This window comes from Alligator sinensis, unplaced genomic scaffold (assembly GCF_000455745.1).
Source record: "Alligator sinensis unplaced genomic scaffold, ASM45574v1 scaffold830_1, whole genome shotgun sequence".
Lineage (NCBI taxonomy): Eukaryota > Metazoa > Chordata > Crocodylia > Alligatoridae > Alligator > Alligator sinensis.
Genome location: NW_005842309.1, coordinates 1614400 through 1624306, shown reverse-complemented (window position 1 = coordinate 1624306; position 9907 = coordinate 1614400). Strand labels below are relative to the sequence as shown.

Sequence of the window (9907 nt, the reverse complement as noted above, 5' to 3'; positions counted from 1 at the left end):
GGAGCAGACAGGGGATGCAGGCAAGGGATGGGGCCTGGCAGGGGTCCCCTCCCATGGTCCCCTCCCTGCTCCTCCAGCCTCCCCACCCCTGCCCCCTATTTACCAGCTTGGAGTCCGGGTCCAGCTCCCTGCGACAGCGAGCAGGGACTGCCTGAATCATCAAAGCTCTCCGAATCTTTTCCAAATCAATTTGGAAAGCTTTGAATTGATTCGGACCTTTTAAATGGTCCCCTGATTCAATTCAGATTCGGAGATTTGGCAACCGAATCTCCTCCAGATTGAATCAGCACCTGAAGCTTCGCACAGCCCTATTGATTAACATGGGATTCAGAAATTCTTGGGAGAAGTTGTGTTCCATTCAAGGAAACCTATTTCATGATAAAACTGAACACAAGAGAGGACTGACATAAGGGCTCCTAATTCCCTCATTATCTTACTTGATATTGTGGCTGTAAGAAGGCCACCTTTGCAGAGAAGCCAAATAATGAGCATGACAGTAGTCATTTGTGTGCTATTTTTACTGGACAGACTGTACAGTTGGAAAATGCTGGACAAGCTTTCATGCACAGAAGACCCTGCCTCAGGTCCCCTTTGTACTTTGTGCCTGAAAGCTTTTCCAACATCAATTCCAACAATATAGCTGGGCCAATAAGAGACAGCACAAATAACTTGCCTGTCTTACATTTCCTAGATCATCATGGCTACAGCAACACTTCAAGCCTGCGGGAGGATAATGGCTCACAGAGAGGGCTCATCAGGCTTGTGATTACTAATCTGAGATCCACAATGGAAGATGCTTCAGTTTTGTTGGGAAGACTCTCACAAGTCCTTTAAGGATTCTGACGGGGCAGTTTTACGTATGCTCTGACGCATTCTGATTAGAACTCATTGGAGCAGACTTGATTAAATGAGTTCGCTGGAGTGTTCTAATAAAAATGCTCCAGTGTGCTGCAGCATCTCGTCTATTCGGTGTCCCACATTTCAAAATGGCAGCAGGGGTGTTTTAGTTAAAGCACCCCTGCCACCATTTTGAACTATGTTTCAACCTTCCCTGGAGCAAAATCTGGACGCTTCTTTTTGGTTGCAAACATATCCAGATGGCTGGCAAAGGACTACAGACTGCATCACTGTGTTATGGAGCTCTCATTCATGATCTTTGAAAAAGCAGCTGCTGAGATTGCCAGCTACTGTCTTGTTAATGTAGGTGGATCTGCTGATATGGCAATTTAATGAGGCAGACACCAATTCCAAAGACATCAATGGGCTCATCTAAAACATCATCAGCCAAATTTATCATTTGGATGCTGGTGTCGCCATGGACGTAGTCTTTCTGGACTTTAAGAAGGCTTTTGACACTGTCTCTCACCCCATCCTCATTAATAAATTTAGCGACTGTGGTATTGATGCCTACACAGTTGGATGGGTCAAAATTGGCTGATGGGGCACACCCAGAGAGTGGTGGTGGATGGGTTTTACTCGACCTGGTGGAATGTGAATAGTGGGGTCCCCCAGGGCTCGGTCCTGGGGCCTACACTGTTCAACATTTTCATCAGCAACTTGGACGAGGGGATGGAAAACACGTTGTCCAAGTTTGCCGATGACACCAAGATGTGAGGAGAGGTAGGCATGCTCCAAGAGAGAGAGAGGCTGCAATTAGATTTAGACAGACTAAAGAAGTGGGTGGATGGTAAAAGGATGGGCTTCAATGTAGATAAATGCAGGGTGCTGTACCTAGGGAGAAGGAATCCACAGCATACATACAAGCTGTGGAGCTCTCCCCTTGTGAGCACAGAGGCGGAACGGGATCTTGGAGTCATTACTGACTCCAAGATGAACATGAGCCACCAATGCCAGACGGCAGCCAGCAAAGCCAACCGCACCTTGCCGTGCATCCAAAGATGCATCTCAAGCCAGTCCAGAGAGGTGATCCTCCCCCTCTATGTGACATTGGTCAGGCCACAATTGGAGTACTGCGTCCGGTTCTGGGCATCGCACTTGAAGAAGGATGTGGCCTGCCTTGAGAGGGTTCAGAGGAGGGCCGCCCGCTTGGCTGGAGGGCAATAGGGCAGGCCCTATGAGGAGAGGCTGAGGGACCTGAACCTGTTCAACCTCAGGAAGCGGAGGCTGAGGTGGGATTTGATGGCTGCCTACAAACTTGTTAGGGGAGATCAGCAGCAAATAGGAAGGGCCCTATTCCCCCCAGCATCACCTGGGGTGACAAAGAACAATGGCCAGAAGCTGCTGGAGAATAGGTTCAGGTTAGAGATTAGGAGGCACTATTTCACTGTTAGGGTGGCTAGGATCTGGAACCAACTTCCTAGGGAAGTGGTCCTCGCTCCTACCTTGGGTAAATTAAAAAAAGAAGTTGGATGAACACCTGTCTGGGGTTGTGTGATCCCAGCGTGTGCTCCTGCCAGTGGCAGGGGGTTAGACTAGATGATCTGTTCAGGTCCCTTCTGACCCCAAACTTCTATGAAACTACTATATTTGTTCTTTGGGACAAAAACCGACAGATTTTATGCTTCTGAGGGTCATAAGCCTCCTTTAGACAAAATTACCATACCCCGCCATGCAAATGCCAGCATGCTGCATTTCCCAGGGAGGGCTACCTTTTGGTTTAAAAGAGGGCCATTGTGGAGGTATGTGCCAATGCTGGACACAATAAATTTACTGCATGTGAATGGTCAAAGACATGTATTGTGATTATTGTTTAATGGAAAATGGTGCTGACTGATAACGCAATTCCTGAAACTAAATATTAATAATCTATAAAATAAGACCATAAGCAACTAAGCTAAGGTCAGACACTGGCAGTGTCACAAACCAAGGGTAGTGAAAAAAGAACAGCATTGGTCCTACAACTCTTCCCCCCTCTCCCTTCTTTAATCCTCTTTACAATGTGCAAAATAAATCCAAGTGCATGCATTGACCAAGCAGGCACTGATAGCAATAACTCTCTTGTCTCAAGTACATGGAATGCACGCATACCTGGCCCCAGCAGTAATCAAGGAGGGGCAAGCACTCCAACAAAATGTAATGCTCCTCAAGGAATAACTAAATTCAATACCTTGAAATAGAAACTAGACAAACTGCATTAGAAATATGGCATTACTTTATGAATACTGAAATAAAAATTACCCATTTGAACATCATATCAAGGATGGTTTTATTCTCTATTATGGGAAATTTTGAAATAAAAATTGAATGATTTTCAAAAAGATACGATCTTGTTCTGAAAGATTTAATTTAGGGAAATTCTATGTTCTGTGCTACACGAGATCAGATTAGATTATCACAATGGTTCCTTTCAGCCTATAATGTAGACATTTTATGGAATTAATGTTCAATAATTTATGTGGCTGATTTTGCAAAACTCAAGAGTTCACATTTTAAAAGAAATTTCCATTTTTTAAGCTAGTAGCCAAAGACAAAACATATGTCAAAAGAACAACACTTAAAGCATCAAGGAAGTAGCAGATTATAGTGCAATCCCTTTTATCAAGACATTATCAAAATAAAGTGATTCATCATGCTAGATATATGCTGCACACAGGGAAAAAAAATCTCTAATCCTTCAACATGAGCAGCACCCAGCGAAAACCTACGTGAAATAATATGTTAATTATCTATGTTCCCTCAGGTTGCAAGCGCATGAACAGAATTACAGATCAGATTCCCCTAAACTCCCTACAGTACATCAAACCCTCAGCTACAACTACAAGGAACAATATCCTAAACCACCAAGAACATCTTATAACATACCACTGGTAAAAGGGCAGATGAGGGCACTGCCAATGCCCTACCATTGCAATGACAGGGAAGTAGCTGTGGACTATATCCTAAGAAGATCCTAGGACAAGGGCCATGCATCACATAACTGAAGGAGGTAGAAAAAAACCTGTCTGTGACGATTGCAACTAGGGAAAACAGAAACATTCCTGACCCCAAAACTGGGCAATTGGCAAGACCATGGTACATGCCCTTAGCCTTGGCCATGGCTGACCCTCCCAATGCCTCAGAAATGGCATTTTTCCCATTTTGTTTCTTTCCATTTCTTAACTATCCTTTGCTTTAGTATATGTTCTAAGATCTCACCTACTGCCAAAGTCAAGCTAACAGGCTTGTAATTGCCTGGATCAAGGGTGTCAAAGATAAGACCCGCGGAGCCCTATCACCTGGCCCATGGTGCTCCCTGTACATCTCAAATTCTCCCTACCTCATGATGTGCCAAGTCAGTCTGGTACATGCTTCATGCAGGGCATAGGGCTGAACCGAGTATATGCGCTGCATGCAGGGCCAGTCTGAGGCATGTGCTGCATGTGGTACCTGTACCAGACAGGCGCTGCATGCTGTATCCAGCCCACACAGCTGGATGAGTTTGATACCTTTGGCCTGGATCATTCTTTCTCCCTTTTTTTGACAATAGGCATTACATTTGCTATTTTCCAGCCATAGGGTACTATCTCTGAATTGACAGATTTGGTTAAGACTGGATCATCACCAGATCTACTATGAATACATTTGTCTAAAGCCATTCCTTCAGAAGCATACGTGCTGCTTGTCACTTCCCATTGAAATGCAACCATCTTTGTGGCAGACCTGCAGCAGGCCTGACTTGCTAGCACCGGTACCAAAGAATAACTTTAGCAAAAGCTATGCAGAATAATTTATCTAGCTCCAACTTATCTCACATAAAAAAATTAATAGACCAGAACACAATTACAGAGACAGTAATTCAGCCAGCCCAAAGGAAAAAAAGTGTGATTACAATGTCACAAGCTATTTTATGACAATTGGTATTAAAAAAAGCTCATTTGTCTCACTCATCCTAAAAAAAGATTTTTTTTCAAAGATTTTTTTTATATCAGCTTATGTGTTTCCATAAAAGTTACAATTAGGTTCTTTTCTTACAAAACAATATATGAATGAATCAAACATATTTGCTCCAGTCTTGTTACTAAAGGTCCAAATAATTCCTTTCTGCAGAAAAATCCATGGGAAAAAGACCAAATCTTGAAGCAATCAACCTAGAAATTAAGTAATAAATATGATTCACATGATATGTAAATCTTTAAAGGGACTCAGCTAAATAAGAAAAAATATAAGCAGATTCAAACTGAATTATTTCAGTGTTTATTTTTAGGAATAGTTTAGGAACTTTAGGAATAGGCATTCACTGTTTATTAATAAATATCACACACCCAAGGAATATCCCCAACGTATGTACTCTTACTTCATTATGGAAACTCCTTAGATTCAGCTGAGTTCATTTCCTCTGGCACAGATGCAGCAATCGACTGTGTAGTATTTAATGGCTATTTTCTAATTTACAACATGCGTCTTACTAGCAAGTCTGCAGCTAGGATTGAAAATGAGGGTCAAATATACCCTCTTACTGCCCAGACTTCAAACAAGGAACTTGAGGAAAAATAATTGTCTGGGAAGGGTAAAGGGATGCCAGGTGATTTAAATGGATTAAACATAAGCTAGCTGAAGATGTCACCTAATTCTCTTTAATAGGAAATACTCTCTCAAGTTTATAACTGATTTTCTAGGTGTTTGGCTCAAATCAAGGAGTATTAGAATACTATGCACCCAAGTTTTTAAATCTCCCTTCCTCTCCTATACCTTTCCCTATTGTTAGTTATATAATGTTCTTCACCATCTTCAAGTAATTATGTGAAGGACTGCAATACATAATTTATCATTTTCTGCTTAGTGGCATCATGTCTAATTTTATACTCTTAGATAGTAATCGTAATCCTTCCATCAATGTGAATCTAGTAAGTGAGCCCACAAAAGTTCCTATGCCTGGATACAGCCTTTAAAGCTTGAGGTTTTGAAGAGGAAGAGAACATAAAAGTTAAAAATCATTAACAACCAGGTCAAAATGATATATCATTTTGCCATTATTTTTCCATGTTGTAATGTTTAAACCAACTATCAATAGCCCACCTTGAATTCTATCAGAAATCCTTATACAACACTTCAGACAATAACAAAAGTCTCTTCCCCCAACACCCGCAGCATTTAGCAACTACTCTTTAAAGACTATAAAAATAGGTAAGTGGTAACATAAGATTTATAACCACAATCTGGTGATTTTCAATTAAAAACGGAACACTTTCCCAGCTCATGCATATCGTTGTTATTACCTCCCAGAGCAAGTAGCTTAAAGACATGAGTTTGTCCCACTGGCCAATTTTAAGTCTTACCATGATTTAACAGTCACTGAAAATGTATTATACACAAAATAACTAGAACTTAGAGCAATTTGATTCAACCACATTCCTAATTTAAAATATAATTAAAAACTTTTAAGTATTTGTAGTACAACTACTATTATCTCTAGTTTGTTTGAAATGTCATCTTAACTGCACAGGTCAGGGTCACTGAAAAAAATTCATATCCTCTAGCAATGCTACTCATGTGAAAATGTTGTACATCATAAACCCATCTGTTTTCATCATATTTGAATTCAAAGTACTGATTCTATAAGTAAATATCCTTAACTGCCTGCTATTTAACACCACATGTGTAAATCACACATTTCAGTTAAATAAGATATAGTTCCCAGAGAAATGTTATATTGAACAAATGCCTAGTTTGTCCTGAATTTGAAACTTATTTAAAACTAAACAAATGAGAAAATTCATATAAAAAGCAAGTACTGTCACTGGTGCTAGCATACTCACTTCTGTTGTACTCCTAAAGAAAGCAGCTCAGTTGTAATCCATGCTGGGAAGCTGCATTGTGTACCTACAATGATAGCTTTCTGCCAGATGACTTGTGCTGGGGTTTTCTGTTCTTTGGCCGCTGGTGACTGATTAGTGGATTGGTTATGAAAGTCTGCTCTACAGAAACACACCCACTTCTATGACTCACCCATGAGTTTCTTGCTACTGCTTTTTTTTTTTTTTTTTTTTAATTCAGGTCTACTCTTGGTTGAAAACTATTAACCAAGGAAATTCAGCTGTGTCATTCTTCTCTTACATGGGAATGGAAAATATACTGTCTGTGACCTACTGATTACTAGTATCTCTGAAGGAATATTACGAAGTAGTAATGATACATTTGTTTAAAAATATCTCCAGTTAAACTTCAAACTAATTTACAACTAAGTCACAATATTATAAGTTTGCTCTTCCTGTAAGTTACAAGGCTCTGAGTGAGAAAGGAAGCAATGCAGAGTAAGTGTTTCCATCTCTACCAACAGACGCTCCCATCCTCAGCTTCTACCAGTTCATGGCACATCCCTCATTTTTTTCAGGACAGACACAGAAGACATCTAGTTGTTACACATTTCTGGTTGAATAGTATGTTAGGCAGGTATATCCAGAACGGCGAAAAGGAATCCTTTTGCTGCTCCAAACATCCAGTACAACTAGGCAGCTGCAGAATCTCTCTTCAGAGACTACTTCAGTCAAATAGCTAATATACCCTCAGGGTGACAGAAATTTCCACTGCTGACAAAAGGCCAAAAGGACTCTTAGGCTACAAACAGATCTAACATTTATCCCAGGATTAAACATTTTGTTTTTGTGGGTTTTTTTAAATCTTGGGACAAAGCACAATCACTCAGACATCCATGCCTCTTGTCCCGGGACAGATCCTAAAAAGGTTCTTGGGATAAGAAGTCCTAACAGAGTATCCCAGGACATCACAAAGCGCATCTGAGCAGTTATCCTGGGTTTGCATCACTGAATCAACAGCAGAAATGCAGCAGTGCATTCAACTGCTCACTAGAAGGGCAATGTGTATAAATGCCAATCCCAGGATATTTCTGTTCTGGGACAAACACACACGCAACTTGTCCAGGGACGCTTTCAGTGTCTGTTCCTAACCATACGGCAACAGATCTCCAGATTCTGCTCTGCCATACTGTGCAGGGCTACCCAGGGAAATCCTTAAAAGCTAGAATCTAGCTTTTCAGATTGAGAGTGAGATCTCTTACTCAACAGGCCTTTTCAGCCAAACCAACCCCCTTTTATGCAGCTGAATGATACCCACTTCGCTGCTGGGAGAATCTCCACAGTACTGGATGTGGCACTAGAATAGCTCTAACGTGCTTAAGGTTTATAACTTTTGGAGAGGTTAGTTTGCCTCTGTAGTAACCAGTTAATCCACAATCTGAAATCAACACAGTAAACATACACACACGGAAAGTATAGCATTTAACAAATCCTCCCCCCACCACAATACAATAACACAGTATTCTTTTTCTGTATGGATTCAGAATTCAGAAGCTGATATCAAAGGCTACAGTACAAAGTTACCTAGAAAGATTTCCCCCAACAAAAAAGCTGATAGCTGATTGAAAGTATTAACAGGACAAATATAATGATTTCTTCTAGGGGGAAAATAAACATAATTCGAAAAACTAATAGTAATCTCTATTTTTATTACAGTATAAATCATTTTTAGAGTATCAAAATTTACAAATCTTTAATGTTTAGCATACCTAAGAGACATCAAACTGAAAAAAGCATGAGATTTCTAGAGATTAGACCCAAATAAATCCTAATTTAAACCAAAAGGGAGCAAGACTGTATCAGATACACATGGCAACACTACTGCAGACTGAACTGAAACACTACCTTCTCACTAGGCACAACTGAGACTCCATGAGAAACATTATGCTTAGTTACTGTGATGTGGGATTATGAAATAAATTCTGAAATTTTCCTATGCTGTTTCTAATTATTTGTCATGATCAGTGAGCTGTTCAGTTATTGACAAATCATATTTAATCATTTTGGTGAGACTTCATCTAAAATAATATATATATTCCTTATGGGCTTTGCTTTCATACCTACTTCAAATATAGTTCTGAATACTGTTGGCCTAGTCTTGCCTCTGTTCTACAAATTACTAAACCAGGAAGAAAAATAGTGTATGCTACAGTCAACACCATTTCCAACAATGCCTAGTAAGAGCAGTCATTTCCCTCTAGTAGGAATTCCTAGGAACATTTTCCATACCACATATACAGATGACTCCCTTTGTAAATAGAAACAGCTGCTTATATAGCACCAGGCCATAAACACGTTGCTGCTGACAAGTGTTAGCTGTTCCTCCTTTTGAGAATCACCATAAATCAGTTTTTATCTTTTGTTCCCTCTTCCATTCCATGCAGCTGAGTGGATGCACTAGAAAGCATTTATTATTTGTATTCTGGTACCTCCCACAATGCAGTAAGTGCTATCCAAACAACTAAGACAGTCTAAGAACCTGATTTTGCAAACATTTAAACACACAAATATGTTCTCATGTATTAAATTCAATTTAGAAAATAAAATACCGTATAGCCAATATGAATTTGATGAAAATGCTGTGATGCATCTATGTCATTTAGGATCACATTTTCCATGGATTCTTGACCTGGGCTTCTAAATCACTTGGGATCCACAAATGGATCCGGTACTACAGTGCTAACCTATTTAGTAACCTTGCTGCCTGGTGGAAGGGGTAAAGCTGAAGCCATGCCTGCACAAAAAGAGATAGACAAGGAGGACACTAGACCAAGGAAACTGATGTAACTTCTAATCCAATAGTGTCACACTCATTCAGCCCCAAAGGCCAGATGAGTTCCAGGGGGCTAGTCCACAAGCTGGATTGGGCCCATAGACCACCCTCCCCTTCCCTTTTTTTCGGCATACTTGATCCAACAACTGCTTCAATAGGTCTGGACCCTAATGTGGCATGGATCCTGGAGTGGTGGCAACTAGGCCTGTACCAATATGGAAGTATTTGATTCAGATTCAGCAGATTTGGAGGACAGTGATTCAATTCAGAGATTCAGATCACTGTCCTGAATCGATTTGGCCGAATCAGCTTCGGAAGATTCGGCACTGATCTGGAGACTCGGATTGGGCGACTCCTCCGACTGTGCCTGCCTCTCCCCAGG

The 9907-nt window shown here is 40.6% G+C and overlaps 1 protein-coding gene across 13 annotated transcripts in view; it reads right to left on the bottom strand.

Annotated features, from left to right (window-relative positions):
* ZC3H12B (zinc finger CCCH-type containing 12B) overlaps positions 1–9907 on the bottom strand; it is a 91813-nt gene that overhangs the window by 21704 nt on the left and 60202 nt on the right. Inside the window, exon 1 of one of the 13 annotated variants that reach the window (XM_014522157.2) lies at positions 6696–7233. The exons of the other annotated variants lie outside the window; for them this stretch is intronic. The gene's annotated coding sequence lies outside the window, so the exon portion shown is untranslated. Of the gene's footprint in view, positions 1–6695; positions 7234–9907 lie in introns of those variants that run through there. 13 annotated transcript variants of the gene reach the window in all.